Genomic DNA, 27,313 nt, shown 5'->3' on the forward strand with positions numbered 1-27,313 from the left:
GTTAAACGGGCTTCATTGCAAGAGTGGTTGCATTACTAATCGCTTCTGCATTGGCAGTGAGCTGCACAGAGGTAATTAAACCAGTTTATCAAGTACGCTCTTCCTGATAAGCCACTTCTAATTCTTAGTGAATTTTGCTTATGGTATAGGACCTCGCCTGAAGGAGATTTTCACTTGATTCTATGAGGGCTGATAATCTGTCAAGTTCCAATGACGTAGACCCACAGAAAATCCATGAATACCAGTAAGCAGAGATTGACATGCTGCTGGTAATAGGAGTCTAGGGTGAGACACGAAAAGGGAGAGGGAAAGAAACACACTGAAGCTTGCTCCCAGAAACAAATCTCAGTCAAGGTTTGGCACCATGCAACCTGGATGTAGGTTACTTTACACCAGTTGGAAAATAGACAAGGACAGGTGAGTATATCGAATCAGCTAGAGAGGAGTTGTACCCACAGAAAGATACACAAGCTTTTCAGTTGTGGCAGGAGACAATGCTGTGTTGAGCCTCATGTCGACCAGAAACCAAGCTGTGAGTCCCAAAAGGCTTCTTCAAGCTCACTGATGAGGATAGTAAATCGCAAGAGGTAAACACACCAATAAAGTTTTCAAGACAAATTGAACTAGGGGATAACAAAGAGGGAACCTAAAGGGAAAAAAAATAACAAACATGAATGACCTGTCAATTGGTAAGTAAACAAAGCAAATAGAGACACCTTACTTGTTGGAGACTTTAAGGTGCCACTTTCTCCTTATGAAAGATCCAAGAATATCAAGAATTTCTGGCACAACTGTTATAAATGGTTGGCAGTCAGGTTACCCCCTGTCCAAGCAAGGACCCTCACTCTATTCATGGAAAAAGAGAATCACCCTCAGCTAACCCCGCTCACCCCCTTGGTAGCTTGGCATGAGCAGTAGGCTTAACTTCAGAGTGCTAGGTGTAAAGTATTTGTACCAACACACACAGTAACTTAATGAAAACACTACAAAATCACACAACACAGGTTTAGAAAAATAGAGAATATTTATCTAAACAAAACAAGACCAACACGACAAAAATGCACAATACACAAGCGCAGTTAGCGTGGAAATGTACCAGGGTATGTCAAAAATAATCCTGCACAGGCGAGTGTGCATCAAAAGGGGCTTGCGATGCATCGATATCACTCACGAGCGAAACCGTGTGTCATTTCTCCTTCAGTTGAGTCAACGTGTGTCGTTTCTTCTCTCCGCAGGAGAGCGATGCGTCAATTCGAACAGCACTCTCGGGTCCGGGCAGGCCTTGCGTCGTTTTTACATGCCCAACGGTGTTTGCATCGGAAATCCTGCTGCACAATGATCTGAAAACCACACAGATCGGGTTGCGATCTCTCCAGCCTCCGTCAGAGATGCTGCACATCGTTTCTCCAGCTGCGGGCGTCGATCTTCCAGTCGCGTTGCAGGCGAGTGTCGATTTTCATCCGCAGATCGGAGTTGCGCCGATCTTTTTCCCGCACGGCGGTTGGTGCGTGGATTTCTCACTCCTGGCCTGCCAGCTTCTCCTTTCAGGGTACCAGGAACTGGATGGGCACCTCTTGGCAGAGTAGAAGTCTCAGCAGAGGCTCCAGGTGCTGGCAGAGAGAAGTCTTTGCTGTCCCTGACACTTCAAACAACAGGAGGCAAGCTCTAAATCAAGCCCTTGGAGAGTTTTTCACAATAAGGAAGGCAAAACAAAGTCCAGTCTTTGTCCTCTAGCACAGGCAGAAGCAGCAACTGCAGGATAGCTCCACAAAGCACAGTCACAGGCAGGGCAGCTCTTCTTCCTCAGCTCTTCAGCTCTTCTCCAGGCAGAGGTTCCTCTTGGTTTCCAGAAGTGTTCTAAAGTCTGTGGTTTTGGTTGCCCTTCCTATACCCATTTGGTCCTTTGGAGTAGGCTTACTTCAAATGAAAGTCTCTCTTGTTTGTGAAATCCTGCCTTGCCCAGGCCAGGCCCCAGACACACACCAGGGGGTTGGAGACTGCATTGTGTGAGGGCAGGCGCAGCCCTTTCAGGTATGAGTGACCACTCCTCCCATCCCTCCTTGCACAGATGGCTCATCAGGATATGCAGGCTACACCCCAGCTCCCTTTGTGTCACTGTCTAATGAGAGGTGCAACCAGCCCAACTGTCAAACTGACCCAGACAGGGAATCCACAAACAGGCAGCGTCACAGAAATGGTTTAAGCAAGAAAACACTCACTTTCTAAAAGTGGCATTTTCAAACACACACTCTTAAAATCAACTTTACTAAAAGATGTATTTTTAAATTGTGAGCTCAGAAACCCCAAACTCCACATGTCTATCTGCTCCCAAAGGGAATCTACACTTTAATCATATTTAAAGGTAACCCCCATGTTAACCTATGAGAGGGACAGGCCTTGCAACAGTGAAAAACGAATTTAGCAGTATTTCACTGGCAGGACATATAAAACACATTACTATGGGGGTCATTCCGGCCCCGGCGGGCGCCGCCCACCGGGCGGAGACCGCCAGAAGACCGCACCGCAGTCAAATGACCGCAGCGGTCATTCTGACTTTCCCGCTGGGCCAGGGGGCCAGTGCCAAAAGGCCGCCCGCCAGCCCAGCGGGAAAGACCCAGCAACGATGAAGCTGGCTCCGAATGGAGCCGGCGGAGTTGCTGGGGTGCGACGGGTGCAGCAGACACTGAAAATCTTGCTGGGGCACTGTTAGGGGGCCCCTGCACTGCCCATGCCAGAGGCCCCACGACACCCGCACCGCCAGGAACAGGCTGGCGGAAAGGGGGTCGGAATCCCCATGGCGGCGCTGCTTGCAAGTGGAGACACTTTCCAAGTTGAACTTACAGTTTAAAACTGCACACACAGACACTGCAGTGGCAGGCCTGAGACATGTTTATAGAGCTACTAATGTGGGTGGCACAACGAGTGCTGCAGGCTCACTAGTAGCATTTGATTTACAGGCCCTGGGCACCTCTAGTGCACTGTACTAGGGACTTAACAGTAAATCAAATATGCCAATCATGGATGCACCAATTACATACACATTTAGTATAGGAGCACTTGCACTTTAGCACTGGTTAGCAGTGGTAAAGTGCCCAGAGTAACAAAAACAGCAAAAACAGCAAAAACAGAATCCAGCACACATCAACAACCTGGGAAACAGAGGCAAAAGGTTAAGGGAGACCACGCCAAGGATGAAAAGTCTAACAACAATCCACTAGACAATGAAAGCCATGCTTACAAAGGGATGGTAGCTTCTTTAAATTGAGACAATTGTAACAATTTTTTTTAAAGGAGCAACCATCAACGATCCTCATAAAGGAACTGAGATTAAACTTCAAGTTAATGCCACTTGTAATTCTATGAATGTAATTTATTTGTTGAAATGTCCTTGTGGCTTAGTTTATGTAGACAAGACTGAATGCAAGATTAAGATGAGAGTTAGTGCACCAGTATATGCACCACGAATGAAAAATCTGCTGCAGCAAGGCATTATCTTGTTTATGGACATAGTAATTGTCAACTCAGATTTACTGTGTTTAGAGACTGTTCAAACAAAATAATGAATGTATCTAGAAAAGAGGTTACTGCAAAGAGACATTTATTTTCTAGAAACAAAAACTTGACACTTCTGTAGCTCGAGGCCTAAATGATCAGTTTGAATAGAGTTGCTTCCTATAGTTTCACACAATTTATGTATGCAGTTATCGATGGTCTTTGATGTTCCCGGTTTTCTTTACCTTTTCCTGCTTTTGATTTAAGATGTACACAGCTTGGGTTACGGTCAGGTAGGGTGGTTGGGTTAATATCAAATCTTTGCTGTTCTTTTTTTTTTCTTTCTTCCCCTTTTACAATCTTTGTTTCAAATTTTGAGAAATCTTTTTCACAACCATCATTTTAAAAACCAAGACCTGTATTTTGTTTGATTTTTTCCAAGATAGTTTCAGGGTGCTTCAGCTTTGAATACGGCCGCTGTCTACTATACTAACATGGAGAAAGGATTTACTTTAGTCCTGTGTGCATTTTGATACTCTTTGGTTTTTAGCCACCCCACTTCATGGCGGCAAGCCATAGACGCCGTCTGAAGGATGCTCTAACAGCGATTACTAGCACGGTGAGTGCACTCTTACTCCTTTGGATATATTGAAAGAAGGGAGGCTACACGCCCTACCACATTTGACATACGGCGGCCTAGCTCTGTTGGATTATTGTGACACGAGCACTCATAACGAAAAGTGATTCACTGGTGGGTGACAACAGTCTTTATATATTTTATCACATAGTCTTCATCATGGCGGTGCACTTCACATCAGATACCTTATTATGTATTGTTCGATTATTCATCATAGCAATCCGTTTTGCATGCTCACTTGGCTCATAATCGTAACGTTTAAAACTGGATTAGTTGTTTTATGTGCAGCGTTTGGTCGTTTCTTTCTGTTGTTCTCTGCAGATGCATGACGTCAATTAGCACACAATTGACATGCCGCAGTGTTCATTTAGACACCCTAGGGAGCCTGCATTCATTGAATTTTCACATTGCTTATTTTTTAGATTAATACATCCCCTGAAGAAGGACTTCGGGCTGAAAGGCATCGGGGTGTCAAGCATTGTTTATTGGATGTACTGTTGACTATGAATTGAGCGCAATGCATGAGGATTAATGCGGCTCTAAAAACACACAAACATAATCAAGTCCTATTATTGGAGAAGTGTGTTTTTCACATTATGATTATCCTTGACACAATGAGAGCAACATACCACAGTTCGGGGACAATATAATAGCGAAGACAGGGGACACAGTTCCTGTGTGATAACAGTGATTCCAGTTTATTCACATTGACACCCATAATCAGAGGGCGATACCCCTGTGTATACGCAAATTGAAATTGATGGAAAGTGATTATTTGTTTTTGTACCTTTGGAGTGCAACACCCACCACCTTTGAACACTCATTGGCTTTAAGTAGGGCATTGCCACTGGTTTACCAGCTATGCCACTGACACCGAGAGGCGAGTCAGTTCATGCAGTTAGGCATATAGGGGGTCATTCTGACCTCGGCGGTAAAAGGCGCTTACCGCCGGTCAGAAGACCGCCATAACACCGCGGCGGCCGTGGGAAACCGCCACGGTCATTCTGACCCGCAACAGACAAACCGCCAAAAACCCGACATCCACAAAAGTCCGCCACACCAACGGCCAGCGAAAAACTGGTGATGACCAAACCTCCACCGTCACGCCAACAGAAATACGCCCATTCTATTACGACCCACGAATCCACACGGCGGTCTTTCAACCGCGGTATTCCATTGGCGGTACCCACCGCTGCGGTCAAAATACACACACAGCTCCAAAACACTGCCACATTGGTCATTTTGAAACACACACACCTGATACACATACAAACACCACTCCCACACACCCAACACAATATAAAACACACACCCACATCACCCACAAACCCCTACGACCACCATTTATTGACTAAGGCCAGAGAGAGACACCACCAGCTAGTACAGAGCATTCACAGGCACATAACACCATCACTCACACAACATCCACGCACAAAACACCACACACCACCACACTCACCACACTCATCACCACAAACGCCACCCCACACCTCATCCACACCACCCCATGGCACCCCAAAGACACCCCAGGTTTTCAGACGCTGAACTCAGGGTCATGGTGGAGGAAATAGTTCGGGTAGAGCCCCAGCTCTTCGGGGCACAGGTGCAGCACACCACCATTGCCAGGAAGATGGAGCTATGGCAAAGAATAGTGGACAGGGTCAACGCTGTGGGTCAGCATCCACGAAATCGGGACGACATCAGGAAGCAGTGGAACGACCTACGGGGGAAGGTGCGTTCCATGGTATCCAGACACAACATCGCGGTGCAGAAGACTGGCGGCGGACCCCCACCTCAACCCCCAGAATTGACAACATGGGAGGAACAGGTCTTGGCGATCCTGCATCCTGAGGGCCTCGCAGGAGTAGGCGGAGGAATGGACTCTGGTAAGTCTAATCTCAACTACTTCATCCCCCCCCACCCACCGGCATGCCAAATCATACCCCCACCCCCATCACACATCCTCCTTGCTAATGTCTCACCATCAAAACCCACCCATCCCAACACCAAGCCCTGCATGCGACCACAAACCATGGCCACCCATCACCTAAGCATGCCCACTGCACATACCCACCCCCCCCAAACCACTGTCACAACAGCCCCCACAAGGGAATGCAAGCACTGGGGTACACGGGCACCCACCCATTGCACGCTATGGCACACACAGAAGCAATAACCATACTCTTATACCCCTGCAGGACCCGAACGCCACAACACCGCCCGGGAGGGTCCAGAAATGTCCATTCCACCCCCAGAAGAGGCCCACAGTGATGACAGCAGCTCTGTTTCCCTGGACCCAGATGACCAGCCCGGCCCTTCGGGGACCTCGGGACAGTCGGTTCCCCTCAGACAGCCACAGGCCACAGCAGACCTACCCCCCTCTGGGAACACCAGCACAGCACCCACCCAGTGGGCCCATGCCTCTGTCTCCAGGACACGTCAATCAACGGTGTGTCCACCACTACAGGGCACCCAGGTTAACCCACCACCCCAACAACAACAGGGACCTGGGGGCAGTGGTAGTGGGCACACGGTCCAGGGGACAGAGGCCCAGGGAAACAGGGGAACTGGGAGGGCTACTGTGCGACAGGGGGGGGACAGGCCCAGGGAACCCACTCTCCACGAGGTCCCATCCTCCATCATGGGAGCATACCACCGCTCCCAGGAGACGATGGCGACGGTCCCGGCCAGGTTCCAGGAGATCCAGGTACTGCAGGAGGAACAGTTTATGGGGTTCAGGGAAGAACTCAGAAATATCAGTTCCGCAATGGGCACCATCGTTGTGGCTCTCAATCAGATTGTCAGCACATTGCGGGACCATGTGGCACCACAAAGGGCCCCTGTCACTAGCATGGACCAAGAACAGGCTACCACCTCCGCTGGAGGCCCAGACACAAGAACAACAGGCCACCAGAACCCCACCCCCTGCAGAAGGAGAACCACCCCGCAAGCGGTGCCTGAGATCTAGGAAGAAGACAGAGTAGGATGCCAAGACCCCCGCCAGGAAAGAATACCCCCTGATTGTCATCCCACTGTCCCAGATTGTCACCCTGTCCAACCTTAAACTGCCCCTGCTCCACCTTCCACAGGCATATGGACAATGCACCTGTGAGACTGAAAATCTGGACTCTGCCATGGACATTCCTCCACCCTCACCCATCACCGAATTGCAACCATTACCCAAAATTGAGCACTTTAATAAACACACTTATTGCACAAAAATAATCCGGAGTCTGCCTGTATTTTGAACAAATGTATTACACAGAACCGTGCCAAAATGTCCAGTTACATTGTGATGACAACATACCACTGTCACACAGCTGTAGTCCATGGGGAAACAAAGCAGAGGTCACGGAGTGGGGCCCACATCTCTGAAATTGGAAGGGAAAGTCACAACTCAGTTAACATACACTAGGGGGAAACTCAGACAGTAGAGAGGCAGGAGACTTTAAGTAAATGTAAAATGCCGGTGTTGATTCTTACCTGTATGTCATTGAAAATACTGCTGTATCACTGTGTCCCTGTTGTCTGTGTCGTCCTCTTCGTCTTCCTCCTCTTCACTCTCCGCAGGCTCCACAGCTGCCACAACACCACCATCTGGACCATCCTCCTGCAGGAAAGGCACCTGGCGTCGTAAAGCCAGGTTGTGAAGCATACAGCAGGCCACGATGATCTGGCACACCTTCTTTGGTGAGTACAATAGGGATCCACCTGTCATATGGAGGCACCTAAACCTGGCCTTCAGGAGGCCGAAGGTCCGCTCGATCACCCTCGTAGTACGCCCATGGGCCTCATTGTACCGTTCCTCTGCCCTTGTCCTGGGATTCCTCACTGGGGTCAGTAGCCAGGACAGGTTGGGGTAACCAGAGTCACCAATTAGCCACACACGGTGTCTCTGAAGTAGTTCCATCATGTAAGGGATGCTGCTATTTCGCATGATGTACGCGTCATGCACTGACCCAGGGAACTTGGCATTTACATGGGAGATGTCCTGGTCAGCCAAAACAGACCACCTGGACATTCATGGAATGATAACTTTTCCTGTTCCTGTACACCTGTTCACTTTCTCTGGGGGGTACCAAAGCCACATGGGTCCCATCAATGGCACCTATGATGTTGGGGATATGTCCAAGGGCATAGAAGTCACTCTTCACTGTAGGCAAATCCCCCACCTCAGGGAAAACGATGTATCTCCGCATGTGTTTGAGCAGGGCAGACAACACTCTGGACAACACCTTGGAAAACATAGGCTGAGACATCCCTGATGAAATGGCCACTGTTGTTTGAAATGACCCACTTGCCAAAAAATGGAGTACTGACTGCACCTGCACTAGAGGGGGGATCCCTGTGGGTTGGCGGATGGGTGACATCAGGTCTGGTTCCAGCTGGGCACACAGTTCCTGTATAGTGGCTCTGTCAAGCCTGTATGTCAGTATGACATGTCTTTCTTCCATTGTCGACAGGTCCACCAGCGGTCTGTACACAGGAAGATTCCTCCATCTCCTCGCAAGTCCCAGCGGACGGTGCCTAGGAAGGACAACATGGAGCACATAGTCCATCAACCCACAGGTACGTTCCCACAGCTTGCGCAGTACACGATTCTCAATGCATTGAATGGCTTGTATGAGTGTTGATGCAAGGCCTAGGTATGTGTGACGCATTAGAAATTAAGATATGGGGGCCCTTGAAATGGCGGCTGCCTGACCTGTGAAGTGCGACAGTGGGATGTGAGGTCAATGCGCTGGCGTGGCACACCGTGGCGGGAGGCGGTCGAAGACCGCGGCGCAAAGCCGCATTGGGTAACATTGAACCCTATGGGTTTCAGGAGCCAATGAGGATGTGCGCCGGCGGTCGCGGTACGCACCGCCACGGTACGCACCGCCGCAGGCGTGACCGCCATCTTTTATCTGCTTAATCACTCGATACCTGATCATCCACAGGAGAGGACCTATACTGCAAGTGCTGCTGTGACCTAGGTCTGGAAGAGACAATGGCTGCTGCGACTGGGGAAAGGGCCCCTGCCTTCACTTCTGAAGAATTGGAGAAACTCGTGGATGGGGTCCTCCCCCAGTATGCGCTACTCTACGGTCCTCCAGACCAACAGGTAAGTACACTGGGACCATGCTTTGTGGCCAATGCCTGGGTTGAGTGGGGTGAATGAAAGATGGTGGGGAGGGGAGCGAATGAGGCATGCATCAAACGAAAGATGAGAGCATGTGCCACATGGCAAGGGTGGGGATGGGGGGCCACTCACATCGAGCATGCAGAAGGTGATGTTTGTTTCATTTTCTCCCCCTGCACATGTCACATAGGTCAGCGCCCATCAGAAAATCGACATTTGGCGTGCCATCGCCAAGGACGTCCAAACCCTGGGGGTCCACAACAGACGGGGCACCCACTGCCGGAAGAGGTGGGAGGACATCCGCCGCGGGAGCAGGAAGACCGCGGAGGCTCTGCTGGGGATGGCCTCCCAATGTAGGAGGGGTGCCAGTCGTGCTTTGACCCCCCTGATGTCCCGGATCCTGGCGGTGGCCTACCCCGATTTGGATGGGCGCGTGAAGACATCACAGCAGACACAAGGGGGTGAGTACAAGCACATTCTGCTGATTTTGCGCACATTGGAGGTGTCTGGGTGGGGGAGGAGGGCTGTGGGTATCCCTAGGCCAGGGCGTTTTCTGCAGGCTAGGCCCCTCCATTAGGCATGGCCCTGTACCCCCGCCCCCCACCTCTGTAGGTTGCCTAGTAGAGCTAATCATGGCCCTGTGTCACCTATGTGTGGAGTTGTCGTCCATAGGCTTGTAGGCCATGTCCCACGGATTGAGTAGTGTACCCCAAGTGCGCGGCATAGTGCAGGGGGCTTCTGTGTCTGTCCTCTCCGCCAACGGTAGCGGTAATCCATGCACTCAACATGTCTTTCTTTCTCCCCCTCCCTTTTTTTGTGGTCTTCCTGTTCATGTGTGCATTAGCATCATCAGGCGGAGGAGAAGTGGCATCGGAGCACGAGGGAGCTGCATCTCACATGGCCATGGAGGGCCATGCAACTGACTCTGATTTCACCAGTGAGACGGAGGGCGAGGGGAGCTCCACAGCGGGGACACGTGGTGACACCAGCAACACAGACACGTCCTCGGAAGGAAGCTCCCTTGTGGTGGCGGCAACATCCATGCCCACCGCAACAACAGGTACAGCCGCCACCCAGCGCACCAGCTCCGCCCTCCCAGCAGCCCCTAAGCCTTCGCCCCGTGCCCGCTCACCCAGGAAGGTGGGTATCTCCTTCGCCCCAGGCACCTCAGGCCCTGCCCCAGTTACCCCTGCTGCCCTCAGTGAGGAGGTAATTGACCTCCTGAGGACGCTCATTGTTGGGCAGTCTACCCTTTTGAATGCCATCCAGGGTGTAGAAAGGGAGGTGCACCGGAGTAATGCATACCTGGAGGGCATTCATTCGGGTCAGGCTGCCCATCAGCGATCGTTCAACGCTCTGGCCTCAGCACTGACGGCAGCCATTGTCCCTGTCTCCTGCCTCCCTCCTCCAACTTCCTCAACCCAGTCCCACTCCCCTGTACCTCTGCCTATCCCAGACACACCTACAGACCAGCCTGCACACACCTCAACACCCAAGGGAAGCTCATCCAGACATAAGCACCACACATCACGCAAGCATTCACACAAGCAACATCCACATGCAGACATGCCAACAGCCACTGCCTCCTCGTCTCCCTCCTCCCTCCCTGTGACGTCTCCACTCACACTTGTATGCACAACATCTTCAGCCACTACGTCCATCACCAGCAAACCCACCAGAACACTCCGCACACGTGCAGTCACCACCCACACTACCATTTACACGTCCCCTGTGTCCTCTCCCAGTGTGTCTGTCACCCCCGCTTCCAAACCACACAAACGCAGGCAGCCACCCACCCAACAGCCATCCACCTCACGACAGCCTCCAGCACAAGCACCTGCACCCAAAGACACCAGACTTCACTCTCCTACAACCACATCCTCTTCCTCCACTCCCATACCCACTACAGCTGCCCGTCCCTGTCTTACTAAATTGATTTTCATTTCCAACCTTGACCTCTTCCCATCAACTGACCCACCCCCTCCATAAGGCTCCAATCAGCACCTCAGCCACCACAAAACCTGGACCTACAAAGACAATAGTCCAAGGATTGTGGAGTCCACCACCTTCAAGCCCAGCTACTTCGGCTAGGAGTAAAGAGAAGGCCAGCCCACCCCCTGCAAAAAAAGCCAAGAAAGCCAGTGCCCGGCGCGAGAGGCCAAAGACAGCAGGCTCCAAAAGCACTACCCTGGCACCGTCTGGGAGTGGGGTGCCACCTGGCACACCGGCAAAGGGAGGAAAGGGCCACAGAAGAGCAGGGAAGGGTGGCAAGGGCAGCACGCCCGACAAGTCCAGCCACAGCCTAGCTGCCCAGGAGGGCCCCGCCAGCCACAGCCCAGCTGCCCAGGAGGGCCCCGCCAGCCACAGCCCTGCTGCACAGGAGGGCCCCGCCAGCCACAGCCCAGCTGCCCAGGAGGGCCCCGCCAGACACAGCCCAGCTGCCCAGGAGGGCCCGCCAGCCACAGCCCAGCTGCACAGGAGGGCCCCGCCAGCCACAGCCCTGCTGCACAGGAGGGCCCGCCAGCCACAGCCCAGCTGCACAGGAGGGCCCCGCCAGCCACAGCCCAGCTGCCCAGGAGGGCCCCGCCAGCCACAGCCCTGCTGCACAGGAGGGCCCCGCCAGCCACAGCCCAGCTGGGCAATGAAGGAGAGCCAGCCTCAGCCCATTTGGGCAATGAAGGAGCGCCAGCCACAGCCCAGCTGGGCAATGAAGGAGCGCCAACTCCAGCAACGTTGAACATGGCAAGGACTGCCAAGGCAAGCACCGCTGAACAGGGCCCTTCAAGTCAAGAACCGCTGAACAGGGCACCGCCATCTCAAGGACCGCTGTACAGGGCACCGCCATCTCAAGGACCGCTGTACAGGGCACCGCCATCTCAAGAACCGCTGTACAGGGCACCGCCATCTCAAGAACCGCTGTACAGGGCACCGCCATCTCAAGGATCACTGAACAGGGCACCGCCATCTCAAGAACCGCTGTACAGGGCACCGTCATCTCAAGAACCGCTGAACAGGGCACCACCATCTCAAGGACTGCTGTACAGGGCACCGCCATCTCAAGGACCGCTGTACAGGGCACCGCCATCTCAAGAACCACTGTACAGGGCACCGCCATCTCAAGAACCGCTGTACAGGGCACCGCCATCTCAAGGACCGCTGAACAGGGCACCGCCATCTCAAGAACCGCTGTACAGGGCACCGCTATCTCAAGAACCGCTGAACAGGGCCCTTCAAGTCAAGTACCGCTGAACAGGGCACCGCCATCTCAAGGACTGCTGTACAGGGCACCACCATCTCAAGGACCGCTGTACAGGGCACCGCCATCTCAAGAACCGCTGTACAGGGCACCGCCATCTCAAGAACCGCTGTACAGGGCACCGCCATCTCAAGGACCGCTGAACAGGGCACCGCCATCTCAAGAACCGCTGAACAGGGCCCTTCAAGTCAAGTACCGCTGAACAGGGCCCTTCAAGTCCAGAACCGCTGAACAGGGCCCTTCAAGTCAAGAACCGCTGAACAGGGCCCTTCAAGTCAAGAACCGCTGAACAGGGCACCGTCATCTCAAGCACCGCTCCGCTGGGCCCTTCATCTCAAGCACCGCTCCGCTGGGCCCTTCATCTCAAGCACCGCTCCGCTGGGCACCGCCGTCTCAAGCACAGCTCCGCTGGGCAAAGCCGTCTCAAGCACCGCTGGCCCATTGGCAGAAGGGGCAGGCCCGCATCTGTGTCGGGCAGGGCTGCATGAAGCACTCTGGGCACCATGCCTCCTCCAGAACCAGTGGAGTCAGTAATCCACTTGTGAGACTGTGGCTTTGCACTCCCCAGGATGGCACAGTGGGCAACCCACCCACATTAGATACTTGTGAGACTGTGGCTTTGCACTCCCCAGGATGGCACAGTGGGCAACCTACCCACTGTAGAGACTTGTGAGACTGTGGCTTTGCACTCCCCAGGATGACACAGTGGGCAACCCACCCACTGTAGAGACTTGTGAGACTGTGGCTTTGCACTCCCCAGGATGGCACAGTGGGCAACCCACCCACTGTAGAGACTTGTGAGACTGTGGCGTTGCACTCCCCAGGATTGAACAGTGGCCATGGAGGCCCCTCGTGGATCTGGCGTCGTGGACTCATCTGGCTGAGGTGCCCCCCCTTCCCTTCCCCCTGAGGTGCCTGTAGTTTTGCTATCTGATGCCCCTGCAGTGTTCTCTCCATTGGAGCCGGGTATACTGTGTGGGCTTTGCCCATCTGTTTAGGCCCATTGGCCCACGAACAATGGCTGATACCCAATTTGGACAGGACAATTTACATATGTATATATAGTTATAGATGTTTGATATATTTTTTTACTTAGCCGTACAATATACTTCAAATTTCATGATCATTTTTTTTTGTCTTTGCATTCTTCCGGGGGGTTTGGGGGTGTCACTCTGAGTTGTTGCTCTGCATTGATGTGTATGTAGTTGTGGGTGAGGGTGAGGGCGGTGTGTCGCGTATGTGTGTCCCCGTAATTTTTTGCCTCCCCCCTCCCCTGTGTCGTAGGTGCAGTACTCACCGTTGTCTTCTGCGCCGGCGTTCGTGCTCCTGGTAGAGGAGCAGGAAGACAATAGCTGGTAGGATGTGTAATTCAGGTTCCATGCTGTCCAGATTCCTCGTGGAGTGTGTAGAGGTGAGCGTTTTCCATTCGTAATGTCTGTTTCCGCCGTGTTTTTATCGGCGGGGCTACCGCCCCGGAAAAGGTGGTGGATTGGTGGGTTGTGATAGGGTACATTGTCTCCCGCCTGTCTGTTGGCGGTGACCGCCGCGCTGTTTGTTTGTCCCGCCGTGGCAGTCGGAGTGTTAAAGTGGCAGCCTCTGTTGGCGATTTCCCCCAGGGTAAGAATTCCATTTTTTTTACCGCCTGCCTGTTGACGGGTTGGCCGCTTTAACACAGACTGCCAGGGTTGGAATGACCCCCATAGTGTGCGCCATTCTCATAGCTTTCAAGGGACATGTCTTGCACCATTTTAGGCCCACATTTGCTGCCTTGTTTTGGTATGACCTGAATCCTGACAAATCCGCACTAACCCTTACTCCAGCCCTAGTCATTTCATATAATAATGTCTCCCTTACACTCTTCCTAATCCTAACACAAACTCTGCCCTATACCAACCTTAAGGTAGGACTATTATAATGATAACAAATAAGAAAAAATAGGAAGGAGTGGTGTGGAACAGAAATAGTAAGCAGACTAAACCAGAAGCATTTTGTGACTTTACAGACGTGGATACTTTTTGTGAAGAATACTACCCTTTAGGAATATTGCAGTAAGCTGCCATGGAGGGCCATGTTGAAGAATTAATGATAGAAGCAGTGCAAAGAGAACAACATCTCCAAACACTTGCAGCTTGAACTAGCTAGAATGGGGCATATAACAAGGTAGTGGTAGCAGCAGGGCTAAAGGAACTAAACTGGACAGTGTAGGAAGCCTGAACACAAGGCATTTGGCCAAAGGCCCTAATTGTCCCATCTAAAAGGTCCTGACAATGAAGATACTGGCAGAAGATGCGCTTTTTCTGTCCTGGACTCCCTAAAAAGAAAAGTCACGTATACTTTAACATCGAAAAAGAGTGAGAAAAGTAGGAAGGCCTCTACAGGACAGGTAAGGGAGGCATGCTAAGCACAGGGTCTGGTTGGGATGAGGGCATAAGTCTATTTACTGTAAACAGGGGATAGGCATGAGACTGGCCTGTGAACCAGATACATTCAATGAAAGAGTGCTGATTTTTCTAGTGATACAAATGGGAGATGAGTCCTGTAGTCCACCTAAGGAATCAGCCAAATGATTTTGTACTTAAATGAGAGTAAACAATGTCAGTAGCAAATCCAAAACAAAGGGTATCATCTTTTAGGATTCCAGTTAATGAGTATGGCGGATGCTTTAACTGAATTAAAGATTTCATGTTTCCCTAATCTTAAACTTTTCATAATTAACGAAAGTCAGCTAAATTATTCAATGTGAGTTATTTAATATAGGAATTAAAATATTTCTTACACCTAAATGCAAGTAGGTGAAGGTGAGAGGATTGCGCCTTCATTAATCATCTGGATTTTCCCATCACCACCATACTCTCTGCTGAGTGTAAAAAATGATACAGTTTGTTTTGCCTATTCCGGGCTTCTCATATCTCATGATTGGATGATATGAAGTGAGAGATTGTGATCAGAGCCTGCAGTGCTCCGGTGGAAACAGTGCAGGTAACTTTCCATTTTTTATTCCTTGAGGGTGGATAAAACCTCTTGAGCACACGGATTTGGATAGTTCACATCATCAGTAGGTACTCTTATATTATATTGTAAAGTAAGGGCTATGAAGTCTTCCTTTCCCATCACTTCTTGACTTTTTCAAGTTGTTACCACAAAAATAAAGGAGGGGGTGAAGTTTCCTGCCTTTCTACCAACACTTCAAAGAACACCTTGTCCTGTCATTCCCACATTGATGAAATATGAATAATTCCAACCACAAAGAGAAGTCAAGTAAGTGTTAACTTAAACCCGGCACCTAGATCTCCTAGACAGCTTATTCTATCTCATCCATCCACCAGAGTTTAGACAGCATATTTATCAATAGTTCACTTATCTTTCCCTACAAGTTCCCCAATTCTCTGGACCTTTATGAGTTATTCTCCTTCTCTTCTCTCTTTCTATGGTGTGTGGACCTCCCCGGCTAAGGAGTAGGAAAGTCGAGCAGTTTCCCCCAATTGCTACTGCTCGTGGTCGCAAACACCTCCAAGATGGTCAAAAATTCCCTCAGGCAAGTGATTTCTTTATTATAGTGTTCCAAAAGATATCCAAACCAAAATGGAGTTGCCATTTATGGTTGACACTCTCTTGGCTCAGTTTTGTGAATATGGATTACTTTGTGCATTTCCACTTCAAGTGAAAAGTATTACATTGAAGTTAAACAAAAATGATGTTACATATGAGAAAGTGTATTATCAGTTGGGGTGGTTACTTGCCAAGTAATAATGTCACTATTCCTTATACAGTCCAGTTAGGTTTCGTTAAGCCAGGCCTTATCACAGTCCTTGGAAACTGTGCCACAGAGCAGTTAGGGTTAGCTCAAAGGAAAACAATTGTAAAGCATTTATCAGTACCAAAACAGGCAGTAAGAAAGAGGACACAATAAAAATCTAATTCCAATACATGAAAACAGTCTATATTTTTGTATCTTTTAACAGACTCCAAAATGACAAAACTCAGATGAAGGGAACCGGAGTTATGATTTTTGCAGGATTTTCATAAATCACTACTTTTCACTCTGAAAAGTTTTCAAAACTTTCAAAACAAATTTCACTCTTAGCTGTAGCCTTTGAGCCTTGAAGAAGGGTGTCAGGGGCTAAGTCAAAGTTGGATGCAGGCACCAGGGTGGTCCAGGTCAAGATTTAAGGTTCGCACTTAGACATTTTCTTGTTCTTATGCTCATTAAAAATGAGGTCACGGGGTCCTCTGCAGCTTGAGGTCAGCTTTTGTCTCAATGTTGATAGACTGGTGAAGTCCAGCAGTCTGGTGAAGCCTTTGGGGTTATCCCCAAACTGGCAAGTAGCAGTAATCTGTGAAACTTGTAATCTATGTCCAAAAACTGTTATGTCTTTGGCTTGCAGGTTACAGTTTTTGGGGAGAAGGAGTACACTCTTGCACTAGCCAAGGGTCTACAACCTGAGAAGCAATTCTTGGGGCTAGAACTTGATCTCAACGGAGTCCAGGGCAAATCCAGTGACTGCTAGTCAGCCTGACACTTTGGAGGCTCAGATTTCTTTACCATTTGTGTCCCTGAAGCATATTAGGAGATTAGCTCTTGGAGTCCATTCTCTGGCTCCTTGCACGAGCGGGAGCAGGCATAAGTCTTGACGTTTCTCACCACAAAGTCAATAGTAGGAGGAGCAGCCTTTTTATTTCTGATGTCTTGTCTTGGTTCAGCAGCTGCAGCAGGTGCAGTCTTTCTTGGTGTAGCCTTCATTTCTGTAGTCTACAGGTTCAGCAGATGCAGTCTTTCTTTTGTCCGTTCCGAGTTCAACAGTGGTCTTTAGGGACATTTTCAATTTTGTTGGAGGGGAGGACTCCCTAGTGAATGAGGCATCAATTCCCATGCGGCAACCCTATCCCTTCTAACATAATTTCCTGTGGAGTTGGTACTAACCAACCCCAGAGTGCAACTCTGTGCCCAAATCCAAAATGTTAGCACCCTTCTTCCTTGGGTCAGACCTATGGGCACACCGCTGAGCTGTGTCCATTATAATTAGCCACCCCTCCCGGATAACCAGTTCTGCAATTGGTTTTCCCCCTCTGAAGGAGATGCCAGACTGTCTACCTACACAACATAGTGGGTAGACTAAGGTGTGAGTTGCTTTTGCTTCTCCGAGGAGGTCACCTCTATGACCCTTGGTCACCTGTGGCCACTGCCCCGTGGCCATCCTGCTGGAGGAGGTCACCCCACCTACAGCCTTTAGTCCCTTCCTATGAGTGTTTCACACATCTCTGCACGAGAGCAGCAGGCTGTCTCAGGTGACAGCTGCTGTAGTGGGGCAGAAAAGGCTACCAGAGATTTGAGCAACAAAGTAATGACTTTTTAAAATTGCTTTTCAATTAAAAGTTACTTTAAGTAGGACTTCATTAATAAGCTATTTTAAATGTAACAATCAATCTGATACCTCACAGTGCTAAGTTTAGTAGTCCCGAATGGAAGTTAACTCTTAGCATGAGGGCTATTGTAGCTCAATTCTAGCCAATGTGGCTTCTGGCCTTACTACAGTGAAAACAACAATTTTGAGATTTCACTGACGGGACATGTAGAACACACAAGTAACATGTCCTTCTCTTTACTCTTCAGCACTCTGCTTGTGGACTATTACGGCAGACTTTAGGGGTGACCTATGTTAAAAAGGTATTTTTGGACCTGCAAAAAGGGTTTCTTTTGCCATGTCGGTTTGGCAGTTTAAAAGCTGCCTGACAAGGCGACGACTGGAAGACCTAGAGACATGTTTTCACCTGGTCATTGCAACGGTGCCACAATAAGTGCTGCAGCCCATTTGTGACATTTAACTTACTAACCCTGGGTATAGTTTGTACCTTCTATCAGGGACTTATTAGTAAGCCAAAATTGTTTGGAGCACAAGTCCAGTACACTACTATCAGTAGGAAACTGGAACTATGGGAGAGGATAGTTGACAGAGTGAATGCTGTTGGTACCACCCTGCGCACAATGGAGGACATCAGAATAAGGTCGAACGACCTCAAGGGTAAGGTCCTTTCCATGGTCTCCAGGCACCAGCTGCAGGCCAAGAGGACTGGTGGTGGCATCCCCACTCGTCCCTTACAACTCACTTCCTGGGAGGAGAAGGTCTTGGCCATCCTGCAACCTGAGGGCCTGACAGGAATACGTGGGGGAGTTGGATCTGGTAAGTCACAACAATAAAAAATGTAGCCAAACTGCTATGTCATGCATGCTCACTGCTCACCTTTTTCCATTTTCACTGTCACTCCACTCACCAGCCCAGTGTCCACCTGTACAAAGACCCCTGTCTGGCATCTCACAACTGGGGGAACATCATCTGTGTATAATGTGTGTAGTAAAGGGACTGACATGAATACAACTCCCAGAGGCACTGTTTCTGTAACTCCCAAAACCAAACCAGTGTTTCCTTTTACAAGGATCCTTGTTTGGGAACTTCCCATTGAAGTGTACTCACCTGGGAGGATAACATTTAAATAGTATGTGTAGTACAGGGAATAACGGGTCTGCTAAGGCCAGGAGGCTCTGTCACTGTTACTCCACTCAGCCAGCCGAGTGTCCTCTGCTGCAAAGACCCTTGTTTGTCAACTCACTATTGAAGTGTAGCCACCAGGAAGGATAACATTTGTATAGTGTGTGTAGTACAGGGACTGACATATCTCCAACTTCCAGCAAGCCCTGTTTCTGTATCTCCAAGCACCAGACCTGTGGTCACTGGCTCAAATACATCTGTTAGTGAACTCTCAATTGAAGTGTGCTCACTAGGGGGAGAACATTGGTCAAGTGTGTGTACTAGAGTGAGTGACATGAGTGTAAATCACAGCAGGCCCTGTATCTGTAACTCCAAACACTATCACACTGTTCTCTTCTCCAAAGACTACTGTTTGCCAATTACAAAAGGAAGTTTACTCACCTGGGGGAATAACGTTTGTCAAGTAGTCAGGAATAGTGAGAGTGACAGGACTGCAAATCCCAGCAGACACTGTTCCTCCAACTCCAAACACCAGACCAGTGTTCTCTCCTCAAAAGACACCTGTGTCTTAACTTTTGATTGAAGTGTACTCACCTTGGAGAATACTATTTGTATAGTGAGTGTAGTACAGGGAGTTACATGACTGCAACTCCCAGGAGGCTCTCTTACTGTCACTCCAACCAACAGTCCAGTGTCCTCTTCTCCTAAGACTCCTGTTTGGGAAATCACACATGAAGTGTACTCACCTGGGGGAGATGATATTTTTCAAGTGTATGAACTAGAGTGAGTGACATGAGTGTAAATCACAGCAGGTCCTGTATCTGTAACTCCAAACACTATCACAGTGTTCTCTTCTCCAAAGACTACTGTTTGCCAATTACAAAAGGAAGTTTACTCACCTGGGGGAATAACGTTTGTCAAGTAGTCAGGAATAGTGAGAGTGACAGGACTGCAAATCCCAGCAGACACTGTTCCTCCAACTCCAAACACCAGACCAGTGTTCTCTCCTCAAAAGACACCTGTGTCTTAACTTTTGATTGAAGTGTACTCACCTTGGAGAATACTATTTGTATAGTGAGTGTAGTACAGGGAGTTACATGACTGCAACTCCCAGGAGGCTCTCTTACTGTCACTCCAACCAACAGTCCAGTGTCCTCTTCTCCTAAGACTCCTGTTTGGGAAATCACACATGAAGTGTACTCACCTGGGGGAGATGATATTTTTCAAGTGTATGAACTGGAGGGAGTGACATGACTGCTAAGGCAAGGAGGCTCTGTATCTTAAGTCCAAACATAAGCCCAGTGTACACTTGTCCAAATACCCCTGTGTCTTAACTCCCAATCGAAGTTTATTCTCCTGGGGGGGATAACATTTGTCTAGGGTTGGAAATTAGAGGGACTGACCAGAATGTAAAGCGCAATGGGCTCTGTTTTGCTAACTCAAATCACCAGCCCAGTGTCCACTAGTTGCAATGCATCTGTTAGTAAACTCTCAAAGGAAGTTTACTCATCTTGGAGGATATCATTTGGCTAGTGTTGGGAATCAGTGGGAGTAACCTGAATGTAACTCCCCAGAGGTACTGTTTGAATAACTCCAAGTATCAGAACAGTGGTTAGTTGTCCAAAATCCCCTGCCTGCTCACTCACAAATAATGTTTACTCAACTGTAAGGGCCAAAATACATATCATGCTCAACTCAGAGATGGAGCTGGCCACCTAGGTCCACCTTGAACTGCTAAGCCAAGAAGAAACCATTGAGAACAGGAAGGACAGTGTACTCAGTGTGCAACATAAATGATCCTCAAGGCCTCAGGATACATCAACAGAATGGTATTGGCTGCAGACACATTCACAATACACTGACCACATGATGTCTACAATCACGTATACAACAAACATCTGTGTCTGCCTGTGGAACAATCAACAGGGCCTCATAATGGTCAAAGACTCATCCTACTCAGCCACTGTTTTGCCTGCATTGGTGTCAAGATGTAATTCTCACCCCATCCTCAAAAGTGCCAATAAACTGCTAAATTCAGCAGCTGCTTGAGTTGAATGGAGTTGGCATGTTTCACAAATGTTAAGTCAATACAACCAATGGCAAAGGTACCTGTCACAATAGTATAACAAGCAAATCATCTATGTGCACAGCTTTGCAAACTGTTACTGTAATCTTTTGGATGTAGATGTCACAATACAACCAGTAACATTGTATCTTTCACATCAACAGGTCTAGCTGCCACTGGGCATTCAAAGACCACAGACAATCCTGCCACTCCCCCCATAGATGAAGCCCTCAGTTAAGACACTCCTGGATGTCTAGACATGGAGGACGTTTCTGGCCCATCTGGGCAACTTGGTCAGACACCAACAGTGAGTTTTACTGTGGCAACATCAAGACCTACCACCCCGGTTGCTTCAACATCACAGGCAGGCATTCGCCCCCAAAAACTGTGCCTCTAGGACTGTAGCAACCATCTTGTGTCCTCAGTACAGGATCCTGAGTTGCAGCAAAAACACCTCAGACAATGATGGTCCTGAAGCCAATAGTAGGGGGCAAACTATCTCAAGGGCACAGGCCCCTGGGGCTAGGGTACGTGAGAGGGATGTTGTGGGCCAGTGGGGTGAGGCCACTGGTGATGTTTCTGGCGAGGACACCATCAGCCAAGTCTTGGGGGTCTATCAGGAGTTCCCACGCGTGTTGGGCAGGGTCTTGACCAAACCCTGGGAGAGGAAGCAGCTGCAGAGAAATATCCATATGGATATGCTTCAAAAGTGGGAGGCTACCAATATCACACTTGCCTCCTTCACAGGGGTGTTGAGGGACATTAGCAGTACCCATATTGGGGATCATCAGCAACACTCTACCCCTACCTTTGTCCCAGCAATACCAGGCACTTCTTCATCAGTGCCAGCCGCTGGAAGGGAGACCCTATCAAGTGAAGAATCTGCCCCAGACACCCCTGCCTTTGTAGCAGCAGATCACCCCTCCCCATACAAGCAGAGACGTCCAGCTAAGAATACAGGAGGTGGAGATGGCAAAACACTGACCACTGCCAGCAAGTGACCTCTTCTTGAAGGAACTCCTTTGTGCCACATGTTCACTCTGTTGGCTGTTATTCTGCCACCTTCCATTTCCTATGGGAGGGCTACACTTGACTTTGGACTTCCAATGGTGTGACATCTGCTACAACGATTTCATCCACCATCACTGAACTCCTCACTTTTCTGTTCCATCATGTCCCTTAAATTTTAATTATATGCACAAATTTAGAATAAATACCACCTATTACAAAGTTTGTGTCTGCTTCCTTCTGTTTCAATTTTTGCAATGTAGAAATGTAAGACCATCTGAAGCAAATGATGTAGATACAAGCTACTAGTGCAAGGAGGGATGTGTTACAGGTACAGTGCCCTGCTAAGGATCATAACAAACAAACACATTGGTACAAGTGTCTGATCACACCAAACATTTTATTTCACTGTACAGCACATTCAATGTCTTGACTGTTGTTAGAAATGGGGTCTTTGGTTGGCAGTCAGGTTACCCCCTGTCCAATCAAGGACACTCACTCTAGTCAGGGTAAAGGAGAATCACTCTTGGTTAACCCCTACTCATCCTCTTGGTAGGTTGGCACTTCAGAGACCAGGTGTAAAGTATTTGTACAAACACACACAGTAATATAGTAAAAACACCACAAAATGACTTAACACAGGTTTAGGAAAATAGCCAATATTTATCTAAACAAAACAAGACCAAAATGACAAAAATCTGACATACACAAGTCAAGTTATGAATTTGTAAAGATTAAATGTAAAAATAACGCTTAGAAACACAAAATGCTTCAATGAGGTGATAACAAGGCGTAGTGACAGAGTCGTTCCCAACAATCCGACGCCATTGGCGGCGGGTATGGAGTCACGCAGACCCCCAGGTACAGTACCTTAGTAAAATGTGAGAACAAGCTGGTACGTGAAGTCAGGGATCGCAGCATCACTAGATCTGAGGTGGCATTGGTTCCGGTGCTGGGGGGCGAAGGAGCAGAGGCGTCATGAAGAGGCATTGGGTCCTTGCTGCGGAGCGGTGGAGGTGAGGCAGCATCGGTGCGAAGCGGTGAATCTGCGCACTTGGCGGAGTCAATATATCCGGCGGTCATGATGTGGTGCGGCGGCTTCCAAGGAGTCGCAGACATCAGCGGGCTGCAGCGGTGTCTGGCCTGTGAGGGTCGTTGCACTCCAGTGAGGACCAGGGAGTCAGTTGCAGGCTGTATCAAGGGATTCAGCAGCGGCATCAGTCCAGACAAGTCCGAAGTAGGTTTTCTTGGATTTTCACCAGCTTCTCCTTTCAAGGGACCAGGGATTGGATAGGGCACCACTTGTCAGGGCAGGAGTCTCAGCAGAGAGTCCAGGTGCTGGTAGGGGAAGTCCTTGATGACTCTGAGACTTCCGAACAGGGGGTAAGCTCAGTCCAAGCCCTTGGAGATTCTTCTCAAGCAGGAATATACCACAAAGTCCAGTCTTTGTCCTCTTACACAGGCAGAAGCAGCAACTGCAGGATAGCTCCACCAAGCACAGTCACAGGTAGGGCAGCACTTCTCCTCAGCTCTTCAGCTCTTCTCTTTGGTAGAGGTTCCTCTTGATTCCAGAAGTTATCTGATCGTCAGGAGTTTTGGGTGCTCTTCTTATACCCCTTTCTGCCTTTGAAGTAGGCCTACTTCAAAGGAAAGTCTCTCTTGTTTGTGAGATCCTGCCTTGCCCAGGCCCCAGAAACACACCAGGGGGTTGGAGACTGCATTGTGTGAGGGCAGGCACAGCCTTTTCAGGTGTGAGTGACCACTCCTCCCCTCCCTCCCAACACAGATGGCTCATCAGGATATGCAGGCTACACCCAAGATCCCCTTCTGTCACTGTCCAGGGGAGAGGTGCAAACAGCCCAACTGTCAAACTGACCCAGACAGGGAATTCACAAACAAGCAAATTCACAGAATGCTTTAAGCAAGAACATGCCTACTTTCTAAAAGTGCCATTCTCAAACACACAATCTAAAAACAAACTTCACTAAAAGATGTATTTTTGAATTGTGAACTCAGAGACCGTAACCTCCATATTTCTATCTGCTCCCTAAGGGAATCTGCACTTTAATATTATTTAAAGGCAGCCCCCATGTTAACCTATGAGAGATAGCCCTTGCAACAGAGAAAACCAGATTTGATAGTATTTCACTGTTATGACATGTAAAACACATAAGTACATGTCCCACCTTTAACATACACTGCACCCTGCCGTTGGGGCTACCTTAGGGGTGCCTTACATGTATAAAAAGGGAAGGTTTAGGCCTGGCAAATGGGTACTCTTGCCAAGTCGAATTGGCAGTTTGAAACTGCAGACACTGCAGTGGCAGGTCTGAACCATGTTTACAGGTCTACTTATGTGGATGTCACAACCAGTGCTGCAGGCCCACTAGTAGCATTTGATTTACAGGCCCTGGGCACCTCTAGTGCACTGTACTAGGGACTTACTAGTAAATCAAATATGCCAATCATGGAAAGCCAATTATACATACATTTTACGTAGGAGCACTTGTACTTTAGCACTGGATAGAAGTGGTAAAGTGCCCAGAGTAACAAAAACAGATACAGCACACATCAACAACCTGGGAAACAGAGGCAAAACGTTAGGGAAGACCATGCCAAGGATGCCAAGTCTAACAACTGTCTCAGCCACAAATGGCTGACTCATAATGTTTCAAGGTAGATATACAAAAGTACTGTCTCCCAAACCACAAAAGGAAGGGCCTTGTCAGACATTGTCCTGTAGAATAGGCAAACAGAGAAGTGGATGGTGTCACCAGATTGAGTCGTATCACATACCAGAACCAAGTATTCCAACATCACATAAACCAAGGTACAGACAGAGGGCAGAACAAAAGGTCCCTGATCACAGGTCCATCATAATCCAATGAACAAGCATCTGGTGGTATGATACAAACATATGTCAGTGTTTTGGCACAGGCACTGTGGCCTGCAATGAAGAAACATATCTACAGCTATGTTCAGGCCATACAAGAATAGTGTTTAGACAATGTGAAGGGTGCATTCCTGGCTTCCACTTGATAAAATCATATTTCATACACACATGATTACACACATGATGTAAATGGCACAACACAGCACAAAAAACAAATATATTGTGTACTTCAGACTTCCATCCATATACTGTCCAAGCTGCCCTGGCACATGTCTCAGACCCCCCAAATCTATGACCTACATTACCAGGATTAATCCATGTCCACTTCCTATGTCAGAACAGCATCAGTTATCTGCCAATGTCACAACTCTGAAATGCCCACATGAGGATGTCATGGTGAAAGTTCTTGGACAAATACCATCAAGGAATATAAGCTTGAAAAGAATACCTATGACACAAATCACATAGCAAGCATCTGTAAATTAACTTACATTGCAATGAGACTGACACAAACAAAGCAGCTACATGAAGGTGGGGATATGTCAAAGGCTAACTCTTCAAACACCCTTTGACTGAATATTGCAGAAAATTAACTTCCCAGTGTTTTGACAAAACACTGTACCCACGCATCCTGACAACTACAGTTCTTCATACAGTCGCAGTCATTCCATCACACAATATACTTACACTCAAGTAAAGTAGTTATGGATGAGATCTTCCCGCAAGTCAGCTCCTTCCTCTTCATCACTGTCATCCTCACTTGGCATTTCAGGAGGCTCTTGAGAAAAAAGGAGGGTCCCTGAAGTTAATATAGTAGCTCAACCAGTTAAGTAAAAGTGAAGGCTACACAGAAAGTAATAAGCTACCCTCAGATCATATTTCATACATATTTACAAGCCTAAAGAAAAAAGATATATAACAATATTCATCTTATATTGTATGTCAACATTAACACAAAGTTATATGTCCAGTCTGAGGCTACAACACATGTCATGCATTATCTCCATCCTCATCAATATCATTACACAAAAATACAATATATTTTTGTGTTATGATATTGATGAGTATATAACTTTGAAATATGATCTGAGAGTAGCTCATTACTTTCTGTGTAGCCTTCGATTTCAGGAGGCTCACCTGATGCCAATGCTGGGTCCCCCTTATCTAGGATGTATTGGATATTCCTCTGCAGGGCAATGTTGTGGAGCATTTAGCAGGTCACAGTGATCTGACACGCTTTTTCCGGGTGAGTAGTGGAGGGCTCAACCAGTCCAGTCCAGACACAGAAATCTGGCCTTTACAGGCCCAAAAAGCCCGCTCCACCACCCACCTTCTTCTTCCATGGGTCTAATTCCCTGGAGTAGTTTGATTCCTTAGTGGAATGAACAACCAAGGACGGTTTGGATATGCTGAGTCTCCTGTTAAGGAATGGGATGTATGTGCAATTATGAGTTCCTCAAATTAGAATTATTGCAGCAGATACACACACGCACACAATAGGACAGATGTGACTTACCAACCAGCCTGGCCCTCTCTGGTTACAGTTGTGACATCAGAAGGGGGATTACGCTGTTCTTCATAATGAAGGCATCATTGACTGAACCAGGATAATGGGCACAGACCTGTGAAATGCAGAGGTCCGCCAAACATACAGCATGGATGTTGATGGAATGGAAGCCCTTTTTGTTGCAGTAGACTTCTTTATTGGCATGTGGTGGGACCAAGCTAACGTGTGTGCCATCCATAGCCCCCTCCACATGTTGGATGCATACAAAACCATAAAAGTTTGCCTTCACATGGACTAAATCCTCACATTGGATGAAACTAGATATAGCTGTCCAGGTGTTTCAATATTGCAGAGAGGACATCCTTCCATACCAGACTGAACATAGGTTGGGACATGCCTCCAGATAGGGCCACTGTATGTTGGAAGGACCCTGTGGCTGGGAAGTGCAACACTAGAATGAGTGGTATGCCGGTTGGATAACTTATAGCTGACATCAGATCTGGCCACGTCTGACGACATAGGCCCATTATTGTTCCCTGATTCAGATGGCAGAGCTGGATTATATGGTGTTCCTCCCTGGTCGGAAGGCCTGGCTGTGGACAGTAGATAGGAGGTTATCTCATTCTCCCCCTCCCTGGGTACCTATGTATGACAAGCAATGAGTTCTAACACTACTCACTGTTTCCCCAGCAACATACATGATGCATGTCAATGATATCATGTGACTAGGCATATTAGAAGGGATAGACAGGACAAACAGTACACATCACAGCTGCTAATAATTATTAGGCATGTGCAGGGAGCCCGCTCCGCTGGTTGAGCTAACAGAGTTTTTGGAAGTCTGCTTG

Source organism: Pleurodeles waltl, chromosome 1_1 (assembly GCF_031143425.1).
Source record: "Pleurodeles waltl isolate 20211129_DDA chromosome 1_1, aPleWal1.hap1.20221129, whole genome shotgun sequence".
NCBI classification, from domain to species: Eukaryota; Metazoa; Chordata; class Amphibia; order Caudata; family Salamandridae; genus Pleurodeles; species Pleurodeles waltl.